The sequence below is a fragment of the Zonotrichia leucophrys genome, chromosome 4 (genome assembly GCF_028769735.1).
Source record: "Zonotrichia leucophrys gambelii isolate GWCS_2022_RI chromosome 4, RI_Zleu_2.0, whole genome shotgun sequence".
Lineage (NCBI taxonomy): Eukaryota > Metazoa > Chordata > Aves > Passeriformes > Passerellidae > Zonotrichia > Zonotrichia leucophrys.
Window position 1 is genome coordinate 65,518,670 of NC_088173.1, and position 14,009 is coordinate 65,532,678.

The 14,009-nt window shown below is 40.9% G+C and overlaps 1 protein-coding gene across 4 annotated transcripts in view; it reads left to right on the forward strand.

Annotated features, from left to right (window-relative positions):
• CTBP1 (C-terminal binding protein 1) overlaps window positions 1-14,009 on the forward strand; it is a 237,030-nt gene that overhangs the window by 71,598 nt on the left and 151,423 nt on the right. The window lies entirely within an intron of this gene.

A 14,009-nucleotide genomic window follows, 5' to 3' on the forward strand; every position in this document is an offset into this window, starting at 1 on the left:
CATGTGTTCCTAAAGACAAGAATGTCTCCAATAGTGAAATATTTCCCTGTGTAGTCAACATAAAGCCATTCTTGTGTGTCTGCCTGCCCCTGTTCCTTTCAAATTAAGTTGTGTGTCAGATATTTTTGTTCCCATTTATGTCTGATATTTTGGTGCCCTTTCTTCCTCTGTGTATCACAATCCACTTGCATCCTCTCAGCTGATTTTCCCAACATCCTCATTACTTATTCTCCTTCACACACTAAATTAGCATTGAATTATGTGTTGCATGAATTTCCTTGACAGATAAAAGGAAGAACATTTCTAGTGTCTGGAATGAGGAAATGAGTACAGTTAAAACATTGTGAAGGCTGGCCATCTGCAAAGAGGGGCAGTGTCTGTTTTCTGGGAGAAAGTGAAAACAATGCAGTGTGCATGGCCCTGTCAGAGCACTTGCATCCTTTACTCAAGGCACAAAAGAAGGGCTCCCAAGCATTCCTCACTTTTTCAGATAGAGACTTCATTTATCAAATTGGCACAAATGAACAAACCAGTGGTACAAAAAATTGCATATTTGAAGGTACATCTGAGCAAATGTACAGAAACAATTCTCTGATCATTCAGCTTCTACTTTGGTCCTTATCTCAGACTCAGGAGCTGTGTTCCCCTGGTCATTATTTCCTCAATTATGTCATGTTTTATATACATTTTTATCTGTGTGCATCAATGAGGCAGAATGCCTGCTCTGAGTAAGCACTTTGGATTCCAGCTCCAAACTCTGCTCTAATCAATATTGTTTGCAGTGACAGAGTGCTGGGTAGAGTCTCCTTTTCTTGTCTAACCTCAGAAGGGAACTACAACAGATGGGTTTCACCGTGTGTTTTTGGCAAGGAATAGCATGAAAATAGAAATAAACCTTATTGCATATGTGCTTCTCAGCATGATGCTTGTAATCTGCAATAAATATCACTAAAAATGTGCAAACTTATTGCCAGTTAACCATTAATCAGGGGAAAAAAGTTTAATAGAATGAGCTTGAGAGCAAATGTATCTTAACCTTTACATTAAAAACTGGTGGTAGGGTGTTTTTTCTTGTGGTCTCAGGTGAGATGACAATATAACTCAGTGTGCTGTCATGAGCTGAAAGAAGATGCACTTCCATGTTTTTCCAGAAACAGCAAATCCATTGTTGTCTGAGCAATATAAAAGATATGTAAAATATAACAGACTAAAGGAAGGAATATAATTAGAAGACAAAACTGCATATCTTTAATTGTGTTTTCAACAGGACATATTTCCACAAATTACCAATTAACATTTTAAGTCACCTGAACTCTACCATTATGTGTAAATCACCTAGGTTTGGTAGAAACTCAATGTTTTCTGATCTCTAGATGATCCAGCTGTTATCAGGACATTTGAGAGGACAAAGTGGTTAAATCCATAAAATACCTGGCGATGCCAGAGCTGTCTGTGGCTGCTGCTGTGGGTGAGGCTGGGGTACCTTGGTGGCTGAGCTGTGCATCCTGGCCCATCCCAGCTGCCCTGGAGGCTTCTGGAGGTCATGGGTGAGGATGTGTGCTTATCCAGGACTATCAGCAAGATTTAATTCTCATAATGATTCATCCAGCCTCTTGTGCAGCTCAGCTCCTAGTCTAGTTTCTGTGTGTTAGTACACTAAGTTATTTATTTTAAAAAATAATCCTATCAACCAGGATAAATGAAAGCTTAAAAATGTTTTTAAATTCAGAGATTAATGGTTGCTTGACTTCTTTGGACAAGGCTAGATCTCTGGACTCTCTGCGAGATGCACTCTGGTTCTTTCTACTGAGGACTGGACAGAATTTTCCTAACAGTGATTTCTTCTTCATGTTCTTCATATCTCTTCTTCAAGGAGATGTTAATCCAGGGCCATCTACAGAATGTCATGAAATTGTAAACCTTTCAGGTTTTTCCATTATATGTAGTAATTATATCAATATTTGGTGATGATCCTGGCCATTCTGTATTCCCCAATGGCCAATGCAACCTTCTGTGACCCACCACACACTCATCAGGCATGTCAGCTGTTCCCTGAAAAACCAAAATGTTCTCTTTGACTGGAGACTGAAGGAAAAATGGATATCAGATATCACCTGTTCATCCTCCCCATTCAATGTTTCCATTGTTTACTGATGTCAGTTCTGTGCTTCTGCTAAAAACAGGGAAGAAACAGTGAGGATGCAACTGCAGCAATTCATGTAAGCCCAGAGCAAATGAACCTTTTACTTTTTCTGTCAGTCTGCTCAGATGTGCATTTTATACACATATACAACACCTTCAATTATATATTTTGATACTGGTTGGTTGAGTAATATCAAAAGAAATGTATCTGTTCAAACCCACAGAAAATCAATAAAAGTGTAGCAGTGAAAATGAAATAAAAATGTTTTCTGCCCATGTGGGATTCCACAGCCCTCAGCAGCTGAGGCTTCTGGGTTTCCTGAGTGTCAGAAGCCTTAAAGCATTTGGGTCTGAGCTGGATTGCAGAGGACACCTTTGGTTTGCACCCTCTGCCCATCTCCCATCGTGCCCGAGGTGAGAGGTTCCTTACAGACACACCTTGCTGCTCCTGTACAGCCTCCAGGGCAACTGAAAATACCTTTAATTAATTTAATGCCATCCCTGTTTGCTTGGACTTTCCCAATTCTGCAGCACTGTTTTGTGTAAGTAATAGGTAATGTGAGGCAGTTTCTAATCTTCAGCTTCATTAAAACCAGAAATTGTTTTGTAAATGAGTATTTTCTTTTTTAAATCAATAAGTTTCTTCACATTACTCTGTTGATGGTCCCTTGAAGAAAAGTTTTGGCATGGCTGGATCACAATGGGCCACAGCAAGTTGGTTTACATATTTTATTGAGACCACAGATGTTATCTTAAGCACAGGCTCTGAATTCTTATTCTCCTTCTCTGACATACAATTCTCTCCCCTCTCTTTCTTCTTTTTTAAGAGCTTCAACTGCACTAAACAAAATTATAAGCAGATATTTCCATTGTAATAATATCTAGCTAATGAATAAAAAATGGCAAATCAGCACAGTAAACCTCAGATATTTTCATGTACCATTCCTATTGCCTCATGCCATGACTATCTGCTCTTCTTTCCCCATCCCTTTTGGTTGACTCTTCAGATATGGAAAATCTACTCCTCTATATCTTTGTAAAATCCCATTTCTCTGCAGTGTTATTGCTCTAGTGAGCCATTTAATGTAGACTCAGTTGTTTTTGTTTACTGATGCTGTAAATTTGAGGTATTTCACTTTTCCTCACCCCAAAAGCCCAGTGGACCAAAAGGACAGTTTGATCTTTTCAGATGCAGTCACTTCAGGAGAATGAATTTTCCCTGTTGGTGATGGGATTTCCTCTTGTGGGGGCTGGGGAGATGTCAGATTCAAAATGTACTGCACTCAGCAAAGGGAGGGACTGGACAGTTTTAAAATGAGAACTTGACTAAAACTAGTTTGAGGAAAATGAGGGGGATAGCTTAACTTCTGACATGTTTAGTGTCTCTTGATTTATCTGTTGCTGTATAAGCAAATGGCAGGTCTTAAATATTGGGATATAGAAATTTTCTTCTTTTTTCATTGCAACCAGTTTTATTTTTTAAAAAAGACTGAAGTCCAGTCTTTCTAGACACAATTATTTAGACACAATGCTCATAATATTTCATAATGGAAATCCATTTTTTGTATATTAATGCTATCCTGTTATCATTGATAGCAACACTGTTACTGTTTATGGATATCTGAAGGATATCCATGGATATTTAATATTTATAGTAGGAAGAGTTAGTGCTGGATTGAAGAGAATGGAAAAGGTGCTTAGCAAGGCACAGTGGATGTCACTTTGGGAAGACTTTGGTACTCTATGGTGCTCTGCAAAGATTTTTCCCAAAAATTTGTTTTCTTTTCAGTGATTAATTTTTATTCTTATATCATTATCCCTGTAAAGAATTAATCCATTCTTTACCTTTTTAATTTTGTGCATGTCTTAGTGTTAAACCTGATTTTTTTTATGACTTCTTTGTTTTTCTGACATATCCAACACTTTGTATGATTGTCTGTTTATATGACCGTGTAGGGCAGGTAGTTCTGTATACTTGGTGAAGTTTGTATGTTTGGAGACAAATTATGTGGATCCTCTCATGGCTCTAAAATTTTCTGTCTAGATTCTTCACTGCTACAAAATAGGAAACAATAGTTCCTAGTGCTACCAGAAAATTCTGGGTGCCCCAGACATGCCAATGCAAGAAATGAAGAAATATTGTTGAAGATGTTTGTTTGCTTTGTTACTTTGGCTTGAAGTGTTTGGGTTATTAAAGGGATGAGGATGTTTGCTTCGTTGGTGTAGGGAATTTCTACTTCAAACAAAATGAAACTACTTTCTCCTTGAATGGCTCTAGCTTTTCACCCATTTTTAAGGTGCTGTCCATGCCAAGGACTGCTGCAGGGAACTTTGTTACCTTCTTAAATTATTCCCACTGTTTCCTTTTCTAAACTCTATTGAGTTTTTCTTCTGTGATTAACTAAAAAGTAATTTTGTTCAAATAATCTAAGCGCTGTAAGTGGCACAGAAGTGTTACAAGTCTGCCATGGAAGCTGTTCCTCCTCACCTGTCCCTTGTGTGTTCCTTGGGGGGCTGGAGGAGAGATGTGTCTGGAGCAGGGATTTACAGCCCACATTAAGTTACAACACTTGTATTTTTCCATTATGTATTATTCAATGCATTTTAGCAAAGAAATGGGATGTGCCAGGGTATCACAGAGTTCAGCCTTCACTACAGGATCAGTTGCTGCTTTTTTGGAGATTTACAGAGCTTTTGTCTTCACACAGAGAAGCCCCAAGTACAGGCAAATACTCTGGTTTGAAGCCTTAGTATATCCAGCGCTTCTAAAAATGCTTAAGCCTTTTTTTTTTTTTTTTTTTTTTTTTGGCAGAGCAATTTTTTGAGCTTCTGAAGGGTAATAAACTGCTCAAAAAAGGCATATAGGAACAGAAAAATATAAAAAGAAATGTAAAGCTGTTGTTTCTGATTTAACTCTCAAAACTGCTCTATTCTTACTCCTGTTGCAAAGAGGGGCTGTGAGAAAAGTCTCAACCTAGCAAGAATGTGGGCACAAAATGCAATGATGATGTTAGTTAGTGTGTATTTTACCTGGCTTTTTACCTTCAGTTGTTGTCTGTATTTCAGACAGCTTTGAAAACAAACATATTCCTTTCAGTGAAAAATAGGTTTATATCATCCAAACTGAACAGCACTGTCATTCCAGGTAGGCTAAATATGTTCTGTTATCTGTGATCCAAAGAGTTTATGAAGGGACAGAGAAGTAGGAGAAAAGTCCATCTTCTTTTCTTAAAGAAGAGATCATTAATAAATATGTGTAAAACCTCCCAAACCCTTCCTCATGCATTCAGAGCTGTGATGAGAAGGTGGGCAGGGGAACTGAGGTGTGTGGGCCTCCTCGAGAGCAGGGAGGGAAGCTCAGGAGCATTTTCAATTGTGGAGTTCATGCTTAAGATAATTTAGGTTTTTTAATCAACTGGTAGTTTCTTTCTGAGTCAAAACAAAAGCTGAAACCTAACCAATGTCAGCTCTGCAGTCAGTATATTGTGGGATTAAACAGATCTGAACTGTTATCTTTAGACTATTATTAACTGGTATATTAATTGGCATTTAATTCCATTTAGTTTTAACAGAAACACTTTTCTGTTAGGATTTGTTTTGCAGGACAAAGGGAAAAGCACATTTGTGTACCCACAGAGAGAGAGGCAGGTTCAGTGCTGTCTGATCCAGCACAGCATCACGGGGAAGCTGCTGTGGTTTAATGAGCACAAAGTGAATGAAGTTCATAACCAGGGCTGCTTTACTGATGTTCTTGGAAGGGTTTGAGAAAACTTCTCTCCCTGCACGTGGCCGCAGAGTTTAACCGCGGAGGGAGGCGCTGCCAGGAGCAGGGTTTGTGTCTCTGTGTCTGCAAAACCCCAGAGCTGGGTGGTGCAGGTCTGTGTAATTGCATCGTTAAAATGCAGCATTTTGTGGAACACACCTCAGTCGGCAGAAGGGCAGAGAGAGGTTCTCCAGCTCCCTGGCACCTCTGAGCAATCCCACCCTGAGCCCCTGCTGGCCTGCTCAGCCAAGGAGGATCCCTTGGGATTTGGGCTCTGCGCCTCCAGGGCAGCCCTGGGCCGCTCTAATATACCAAGGGATTTAACAACAGTGTTTGATTGTTCTGGGCACAGGGAGACAGGTACAGGCAAAGACTCTGGTTTGATGCCTTGGTATTGGCAGTGCTTCTAAAAATGGGGAAACCTGCTTCAGCAGGAGCAGTTTTTGGCAGGACCGTTTCTTTCAGGGGTTCTGAGGGCTCCGGTGTGCCAAAGGCAGCCGTGTGGTGTGCAGGGCAGCTCCTTCACTGCTCTGGAGGAGCCTTCACCCTGCATTCCTAAACCACCACAGTCTTTTGAAATCCAGACATTATCTCTTGTTCAAAAAAAACCCAGAAGCTTCAGCACTGCCCTCAGCACTTGTGTGTTTTATGGAATTCTGTGGAGCTTATTGTGAATTAATTCAAGACTCTTAAAAATTAGTATTTACTGCTACGAAGAATTACAGGCCTGTACCTTATGAGCTGCCAGGAGTGAGGAAACAAGCTGAGGTTTGGGTTTGGAGGCCTGCTGAAGGTCAGTGGGACCTTGGCTGTTGGAATGCAGCAGCACCGAGCGCGGGCGATCCCTCAGAACGGGCCCGGCGTGCCCGGGGCTGCTCAGGCCGCGCCACCCAGGGCCTCTGCTGGGGAGCCATGGAGTCACACACTGCAGGCACAGCTGCCCTCTGCCTGCCCCACTGCCATTGCTGGGAAATGGGGCTAAAGAACCATTTATTGCCACAGAAATTCATCACCCGGTGTCATTCCAAAAGAATTCTTTTCTAAAAGGTGTGGTGTTGCAGGAGAGGTGACCAGGGGAGTGTTGAGCCTGGCTTGCCTCACATGGTGGCCTGGCATGAGTAGGGTGGCTGTGCTGATGGCTAAACTGAAAGGCATCCTAAATATAACAAGGAGTCTGGATAGATGTTGCTGTAGAGATTATTTAGTTTTAACACAAGCTCACCAAATTAGTATGGGTGCTGTACTTAAAACAATAAAAATAGCAGCTCTGAAACAGGGATATTCTACTGTACAGCAAGGGGCTACAGAGCCTTTCTTACAGTCTGTAGAAAAAACAGCTACTCAGCCCATCCACAGATATTACATAGAAATAACTGAGATTACCTTGAACACTGGGCTAATAGAAGTAGAATCAAATTCAAAACATAAAATCAGAGGTCATATCTTCTAAGTGAGTAATAGCAGAGTTTTGTAAAGTGGAAACTTGCAACAAGATTCTCATTATAGATAAATAGTGCTTGGATGATCATGGGATGTGCTTTAGCAGCCCCTGTGATATGCATAAAAACAAGTGAACAGAATATTCTGCTCTATCAGTATGAGTTCATCATTTCTGAACAGTTTAATGAGTAAGGTGAAGAGGCTGTCATCTCAGAGGGAGACATGAGGAATATATTCATCTTTAGATGCTGTGTGGAGCAAGAGGAAAAAAACTGAAAGCCAATGGCTGCAGAGGGAAAAAATGGTGCAAACAACTGCAGAATGAATTGAGGCTGAACTCTGAAGAGGATTCCTGACGGGCAGAGCCCCCAGAGTCCACCACAGCTTTCCAAGGAGAGTGGTGGCAACAAAACAAACCAGGGATTTTCTTAATAAGGAAATTTAAGTTCCTGAAATAAATTATTTTATGTCTCTCCTATAACATCCCAAGGGAAATCTTCTCAGCCCTGTGCTTCTAAGAAATGTCTCATACCACTAGTGCTCATAATGCTTCATTCAAACTATTTTCTTTATCTGGGCAAAGTGTGGATGTTATCAACTATACTTGAGACAACCCACTCTGGAAGTAAAATCCTATTGGGATAAATGTTGTGATACAATTACCTTGATATGTAGGCTGAATGTGTAATAGTAAGAGAAGAACATATTTAAGTAATGTATAAAATATGTCACCACAAAGGAATGTACAAATATCCTTCAAAAGGAGCTCAAAAGTTCCAAAACAACACTCCAGGGAAGAAAATCTAGGAGAAAGTAGATTAGCTACAGATACTCATTTCTGGATGTTTTTCTTAATAGTTGCTGATTTGAGCATGCTGATGGATTCTTAAAAGCCAATTTTAGATTTTAATGCAGTATCAACTGTTTTCTTAAATTCCTTATGCTCTCAAAATTGCACCCATGAAACATCATCTATGTTTACCAAAATATTTTCAAATTTAGATGAGGGTTGCAACACAGGGAGATAGTTCAAAGAAAGAAGTGTGTATCTAGTGTTGACAGTTTTGCAAAATGATGTGAATATGCATTCAGAATTTTCACTGTAACTGGAAAAAATAGATTTTTACTCTTCCAAAAAAAAAAAAAAACCAAAAAAATCAACCCACCCCAAACCCCAACCCTATCATTATAACACATTTTGACTTTAAAAACAGCATTTGTTCTTGTGCTTTAAAACAGAAAGTATCAATGCTTTTTAGTGGAGCAATTTATTCTATTGCCATTGAAAACAAATGTGGAGAAAAAAACTCTATTGGGTTCCTATCTTTTGTTAAGTTTCTCTGCAAAAAAATAGATCCTATGAATCTGTGACTTTTAATGTCCTACAAGACTGCAAAGAAAACCTTAACCATAAAAAATCATAATCTGAGTTCATTGTTGTATCATGGTAACTGCATAATAAATGCTGTAGATGTGACAATTTAACAGGTGAGTAAAAGAAATGCTCAGATCACTGAGAACACAGAGATTGCCTGGCCCCCAGACCTGTGTCACCTCCCTGCCTCACCTGTGGCTTTCTCTGGGCTGGGCTGAAGGCATTGAGATGGCAGTTCATGTTCACACTCAGGTGTTTGTTATTTGTTATCAGTGAAACAGTCTCACTGCTGAGTTCTGCAGCCTTTCATTAGAAGGCACAAAATGGCCAACAATCTCTTGGTACAAGGGCTTTTAACACTAAACTATCCAATGAAGAGCTGACACCTGGATTATTTTCCCTTTTAACCCAATAACTGATCCCACAGAGCCCACAATGCAGACTTTTCTGCCCAATTACAAAATGCCACCCAAACCCATGGAGAAGAAGGAAGAAGCAGCATGGAGAAGAAACCCAGGATGACACCCTGTGCCCTCCATCTTGCTGCCATCCACAGCATACTAAAAATCCCAAACCCTAAATTTCTCACCAAGTGACACACCTACACTGCTCTCTATAACCTATTTCACACTTTTGTGGATTCCAGTCTATCTTGAAGTCTGGGAAACTTTCTCCATGGATGGGTGTCAGAGTCAGTGCTGCCCTGGGGGTCAGGGCACCCCAGAGCAGACACAGAAATATCCCTGGTGCTCTGGGTTTGCACACCAGGAGCTGCTTGGGGAGAGGCTGGAGGTGAATCCAGAGACGCCACAGAGCTGCAGCTCCTGACTCCAGCTCTGGGGCCTCGGAATAAGAGATTTGTGGATGTGTTGGAGATCCAGAGGAGGCCATGAAGATGCTCAGAGGGCTGGAGCATCTCTGCAGAGAGGGCTCCTTCCAGAGCCTACAGGGAGTGGCACGAGAGCTGCAAAGAGAGGAGGGCATGGAGAGACAAGAGGGAAGGGTCAGGTTGGATATTAGGAAGGAATTGTTCCCTGTGAGGGTGGGGAGGCCTGGCACAGGTTGCCCATGGAAGCTGTGGCTGCCCCATCCCTGGGGGTGTTCCAGGCCAGGTTGGATGGGGCTGGAGCAGCCTGGGACAGTGGAGGTGTCCCTGCCCATGGCAGAGGGTTGGAGCTGGATGATTTTAAGATCCCTCCCAACCCAAAGCACTCTGTGATTCTGTGCTAACTGCATGTACAGACAGGATAAATGCAGCTGTCTGAGAGGCAGCACTTCGCAGCATGATCGAGATTGAGCAGAAATGTTGGTACTTTTGGAGACGCAGTGGTCTGTCAAGACCTCTGACAACGTGGGAGGTGCTTGCTTTGAGTCAGACTAGTAGTGCAGGAGTAGACAAATTCTAATTTGCTTTTGAGTAACCTCAGATATTCAATAATTCCACTTTCCAAGAAAAGAATGATGCAATTTAGTCTTGAAGTACTTAATGAAATGATTATTGAACTGGGTCAGACCATAAAGTGCCCTCTAGCCCAAGGTCCTGTATGAAATAGAAAGCAAAACCAGGCCAACTCTTTATGGTATTTCTAATATTTCCAGTCTTTAGATATTTCCAGAGTATGGACTTCTGACCTGACTTCTGTGTTGCCCTCAGTGACATAGAGATGGATACATATAGATATATTTATTTTTCCCCCTGGAAGCTGGTGGTCCCTCTGACTCAGGTCCCTGCACTCCCTGGGGAAGGAGGAAGGTGTGCTAGAAGGAAATGTACCAGGATTGAGTGACTGGCACCAGATAAAACAGTAATAATGGGCATTGCTGGCCACTGCAATGGCTCACAGATGTTTAGCATAGAAATTTCATCTGGGTGATGACATAAAGATGCCCTGGTATATGTGATTATAATACTTTATATTACACATTTTAGAGCAGATTAGGTACAAAAATCTGCATGTGTGCACTCCTAATATCAGGGATAAATTTGGGTAATTATAGCTCATAATTTGTCTCGTTGGAGCTATTTTTGAAAGTTAAATAATTGCTGATAGAAGGGAGTGGTAATTTATGGCAAGAGAAAATGCTCTGGCTTCATCTTCTGTGGAGGGAGGTGGGTGTAATCCTGAGGCTGGTCCTGTTTGCTGCTGCTCTAAAATATGCACTGCTGCTGTCTGTAGGCACGTTTTGGGGCCTGAAAGGATTCACAGCAATGTCGGTATTTTCTTAGTAAATGAAATGATCACCATGCAGAACCCTCGTGAAATATTTAGATAAATGGTTGTCTGTGAGTGGGGATATGTAGGTATGTTTTCTAAATATACTTAATTTTGAAAGAAAATAACATAATAAATTTCTGGTTGCTAATAATATGCCAGAGAATAGATTATTTTTTAAAAAAACTGATCTAGATTGCCACAGCTAGGGAAGGCAGCAGCTTATTTAAGTAGTAAGCTGTTTTTGAGGAACCGTGTCTGTTTATTAACTTAACGATGTTCAACAAATGATTAGATTGAAATGTGGATATTGCCTTTGAGAAGATGAATGTCATGAGAAGGAGCTGATGGGATTATAACTTCGAATATGTTCCTGTTTATGTGTTTAATGCATTATTAAATGTCATTTGTTTAAGAAAGAATTAAGTTAATAACGGATCTAGTATAAACAAATATTGTTTTTGTACCACTTAGGCTCTGTTTGAGCTTTGTTTCATGACAGCAGTTCAGAATTAAGATTCCATTATTTATTAGCTAGAAAGAAGGATGGGAAACAGTCATCAATTGTTTAGCTTGGAAATCTGTGGGAGTTGAGGAAGTGGCTGAACATTATGGATGTAAAATACTCATGGAAGTCTCCAGGAAATGCTGGATATTTTGCAATAAAATAAATATTTGGAAGATCTGACAAGACATCAATCATATGAAGACACCCTGAAAGCACCATTTTATCTGGCATTGTAGAGGATTAAAACTAATTTAGGACAGCCTTCCAATGTAGTTGGTATGGTGTAGTTGGCCTGGAGAAACCAAGTACGAAGGGGTTTCAGGAACTAATAATTGTAAACGTTAATGAACATGATCGCAGTATATTAAATTCTTCATTTAGGAGATGAGTCAGAGCTGTGCAGGAATAACCCAACACAGTGGACACTGAGGATGTGCCTGAGTGTGCTCTTCCCAGCAGAGAAGCCTTTGCCATGAGGGATGCTCCATCTTCCTCCCTGAGAGAGGAAAACCTTCTCCAACAGCTTTACAGAAGGCTGGGAAACCTCTTCTCACTGCATTCCTCAGCAGGGAAAATATCCATGCAGGAAAACTTTATCGTGTGTAAAACAACAGACCTCCAAATTCTGCAGGATTCATTGTGTTCCTATGTTCAAGCAAGTTCTTTAAACTTAGAGTTATTCAGCGGGCACGAAATTATGACCAGCAGGGTCAGTCTGTCAGGTCAGACACTTGCTTTGTGTATTTAAGTACATTTGCTGTCATCCCAAATGTGCTAAAAATCTTTATGTTCTCCAGTTGTGACTGCCGAAGTCTGACTAGTTAAGGAATTTTAATCTGGTGTAAATATTCCCCTATGCAGGAAATCTGGTTCTATTACTTCTAACACCAAAATCAGTATTGCATTTGAAGGAATAAATTACAAAACAAGGAAAAGTCTAGAAAGTAATTACTGTGAATATGGTAGTGAATTCTTGAGCTGCCACTTCACTGTGGGGTTTGCTTGGTTTGGTTTTGTTTTGTTTTGTTTGGTTACTTTGGGTTGTGCTTTATAAAACATGTTTATAGGCTATGTCAGCAATGTTCTTCCTCAGTTGCTGTTGCAAAGACTATTTTCCTAGTTTATCACAAAATGCCAGATTTGCTCAGCATGTAATTTAATCTTATGCTTGGAAGCATCCACATTACTTGGTTATCATGAAGTTATTCTTTAATAAAAATGTATGCTTTGTGATCTATATTTTATTAATTTGGTGAGTCAGTTTATCGATTGTTGCAGATGCCATGAATGTATAATTTGTCACAGTTATTGGTTGCCTGTCAGCAGTTCACAGCCACACAGTGTTCCTGGCTCTTGGGGCACCTTAGGAAAAAACCTCTCTTGATCTGCAAAGGAAAAGCTTTCTCCTGTAAATTATCATCAAACTTGGGTTGGTATTGGGTTTATCACGTCACAGAGTGCGTTACCCTGTATTAGCCAAACTCTGTGAATAAATTCACAACGTGGCCTGCTCAGGCAAGGGCTTTGAGCAAACACAATTTAGTGATTTTAAATGCTGGGGCTGAGGAAGAAGGAGCACAGCATCAGAAATGGGAGGTGCAGGCTTTGGGCTTTGTCACTGTTTTAGTTTGCTCTGAACTGAGGAATTATTGCAAAAACAGAAGAAAATTCTGAGTCATTTTTATCCCCTGTTCTACAGCAGATAGTTTTCTGTTGTAACATAAAGCAGTCATGAGTTTTGTTGATTGAAAAGTGTATTTTCAAGAATGAATGTTAACAAATTTGATATTTTTTAAAAGGGCTGTTTATTCCATATATTTTAGCAGGTATTTATACCCACAATTGTTTGACTTGAATAAGAAAACTTTGCTAAGAATTTCGCAGTGGTGGTACAGATGAAGCAGCTTTGCATGCTGGAGTGGAGCTGTGTGGTTGAAACATCTGCTGGTTTCGTTTTGTTATTTTTAAAGGCTGGTTCTGCATCCTGGGAGCTTGTTGAAGTCATGCACAGAGCTTGTGTGCCATGCCAAAACCAGCTCCGATTTTGGCTGGACTCGTTCTAGTGGCTTCTATCCCCTCATCTTTTCGGGTTCTCTAAAATATCAATGTCTGGTGCTTCCCCGCCATCGGTGGTGATTTGGGCAAGAGCATCCTTCCCCTCACAACAGAACAACTTCCCTGGGGGCTCCCCAAGCTTTTGGTGTCTATAATTAATGTACAGTGGGGGGAGTGCATAAAAAATCCGGGAAAAGGCCCTGCCTAAAATAACAAGGGCAGAAGGAAGTTAAAAGAGGGGAGCGAGAGAGAGGAGAGAAATAAGAAAAAACAAAAAACAAGAAAGAAAAAGGGTGGGGAAAACCAAGGCGGGGTGGGGAGGGAAAAACCAGAGGAAAAAGGGAGGAAAAGAATTAATCGCGGGTGGGGAAGGAAAAGCCAGAGGAAAAAGGGAGGAAAAGAATTAATCGCGGGGGGCGGGCGAGGAGCGCCCAGAGCCGCTCCCCGCCCCCGCCGCTCCCGGCCGCCGCCGCCTAATGAGCTGCGCTCTGATTGGCCGGGCGCCGGCGGCGG